This window comes from Octopus bimaculoides, chromosome 24 (genome assembly GCF_001194135.2).
Source record: "Octopus bimaculoides isolate UCB-OBI-ISO-001 chromosome 24, ASM119413v2, whole genome shotgun sequence".
Lineage (NCBI taxonomy): Eukaryota > Metazoa > Mollusca > Cephalopoda > Octopoda > Octopodidae > Octopus > Octopus bimaculoides.
This window is the reverse complement of record NC_069004.1, coordinates 28,124,532-28,127,055: the sequence shown is the minus strand read 5'-3', so window position 1 is coordinate 28,127,055 and position 2,524 is coordinate 28,124,532. Positions and strand designations below refer to the sequence as shown.

At 37.5% G+C, this 2,524-nt stretch overlaps 1 protein-coding gene and 1 long non-coding RNA gene across 7 annotated transcripts in view; one reads left to right on the top strand and one right to left on the bottom strand.

Moving 5' to 3' along the window:
- LOC106882187 (alpha-(1,6)-fucosyltransferase) overlaps positions 1-2,524 on the bottom strand; it is an 881,702-nt gene that overhangs the window by 238,791 nt on the left and 640,387 nt on the right. The window contains exon 1 of one of the 6 annotated variants that reach the window (XM_052976383.1): positions 1,425-1,460. The exons of the other annotated variants lie outside the window; for them this stretch is intronic. The gene's annotated coding sequence lies outside the window, so the exon portion shown is untranslated. Of the gene's footprint in view, positions 1-1,424; positions 1,461-2,524 lie in introns of those variants that run through there. 6 annotated transcript variants of the gene reach the window in all.
- LOC128250699 (uncharacterized) overlaps positions 1-2,524 on the top strand; it is a 42,431-nt gene that overhangs the window by 31,206 nt on the left and 8,701 nt on the right. The window lies entirely within an intron of this gene.

Here is a 2,524-nt window from a genome sequence, read left to right as displayed (position 1 = left end):
AAATTTATATTTAGTACATATAAGTATACCAGATTGCAGGTGCAATTCTGCCTGCGGATGGGGGGGGGGTCCCCACCCCTGCTTTAGAGGTTAATAATGAAATAATAATTATTATTATTGAGTGGGAGAGCAGTACATGCCATCAAAGTGACACTGGGGTACAAATATCTAAAGTCTAATATACCATCATGACTACCTGTCTGATAAGGGCACACCAGGCATATGCATCACAACCATATGTACATAACATGGTGATCTCAGATCAAGACAAACAGCGAATAACTTTGCAGATGAGGCCCAGTTAGAATTCTCTTCAGGTTGAATAGCTCATCCCATGCAAAATGTCCTGGAATAAGGGTTGTTTAAGGTTGATGAATGAAACAATCACTGCTATGTGAGTGAATTTGGTAGATGGAAACTGTGTGAAGTCTGTCACAAATATATATGAGAAAATAAAATGACAAAGGAAAAGATTATCTTATGAACTTCATTGGCTTACTGCTGTTTCTGCTATAAGAGTAACATTGTATAGCTTTATCTCTTTTCCTTTGTCATCTCATTTTCTTATTACCACTCTATCCTCGTCTAACACTTCATTCTGCAGCACACATATATTGAGTTCTACACTAGGTTATTAGTCTCACAATACCTAAGCAATATATATATATATATATATATATATATATATATATATATATAACCTGTACAGATGGCTTGTTTATAGTGAACAAATTAGTGTGCTGTACATTAGCTCATACACTCCATCAAAATTGACATTGGCTGTACAGATGCATAGTGTGCCACATGTTAGGTGTCAAAGTGATCACAGACCAAATTGAAAATATCAGGCCTGCTCTACTCACATTATATATACATATATATGTATATATAATTTCTGTAGACAAAGTCAGAAGAGTACAGGAGGAGCATTTTTTTGTCACAGACAAGTGAATTTTGGAAGAGGGGCCTTGCAAATCTACCAGAGAGATGGAAGTGTATTGTAGAAAATGGAGAGTATATTTTAGATTAAAAAAGATCTTTATCTTAATTTTGAAAAATAAAAGAAGTATTAAAAAAAAGCTGCATTATTTATGGGATGACCCAATATTTACTAAATTTTGACAAGAAGGTGACAGTGACTTTCAAGATGTGGCCTGCAGATCTTCACCAGACTGTCATGTAGGTATGTATGTATGAGAGAGAGAGAGAGGTGTATTAAATGATTTTAGAAATTGATTTGTTTTTCATCATACTTTTAACATGTTCATGCAGAAACTTATAGATTGCTTGCACTGAAGACAACAGATGAGAATGAAATGCATCTTGATAGCTTCACTAGCACAAAACTGGGGGAAATAAAATGTATTTCAATACTTTGACCAGCACAACAATAACAAAATAAGTGAGAAAAGGCAACGACCTACCTCATGTAGACAATATCACATAGTAAAACATATTTCATATGATTTTATTGAAATAGAAGCAGAGAGAGAAGAGTGGGAGGAGAAGCCAGAGTGGACTGAGTGGGGTTGGCCATAACAATGAAAAAAAAAAAAATAAAATAATAATTCACCTAATTCTTGCTATAAAGTTTACTATGCATATTAAATGCTGCCCTCATACCTCAGCTCAGTCTGCAGCTGGCGCTTTTCGTTTACTCAAGCATGACAGGTATTCATATGGTTTTATTAATAAACAAGTAATTAAACAGGTGTGAGTAAGTGTATGGCATGAAGAAAATTCAGAACACAAATACAATTTATTACCATCAAATTCTTAATTCTATTACTAAGGACTTCACACAGAGAAATATGTATCACTTACTATATTTCGTGTGGAGGCGCAATGGCCCAGTGGTTAGGGCAGCGGACTCGTGGTCATAGGATCGTGGTTTCGATTCCCAGACCGGGCATTGTGAGTGTTTATTGAGCGAAAACACCTAAAGCTCCACGAGGCTCCGGCAGGGGATGGTGGCGAACCCTGCTGTACTCTTCCACCACAACTTTCTCTCACTCTTACTTCCTGTTTCTGTTGTGCCTGTAATTCAAAGGGTCAGCCTTGTCACACTGTGTCACGCCGAATCCCTGCCGAGAACTACGTTAAGGGTACACGTGTCTGTAGAGTGCTCAGCCACTTGCATGTTAATTTCACGAGCAGGCTGTTCCGTTGATCGGATCAACTGGAACCCTCGACGTCTATCTACTTTATCTGATCATACACATTGTGTAGATATGTAAGCCGATTCAAGGTTTCTAATGATAGCCTTAATAGTAGCAGTGACTAGAAATTGAAAGCTTGTTCGTGAGAAGCCAAATACTGCAGAAGTAAGTTGAGTTAGAATTAAGGTCGGTACTGAAGTGATGGTTTATGCTGTCAGCATCAATTAGCTGATAGGAAAGTTCAGTTGATAGAAGAATTTGATAAGCTCAATTGCTGTGAGGAATGAAGTATCTAACACATAGGACACTTGTCCTCCATGGGAGAGAGAGAGAGAAGGAGAGAGAGAGAAGGAGAGAGAGAGGGA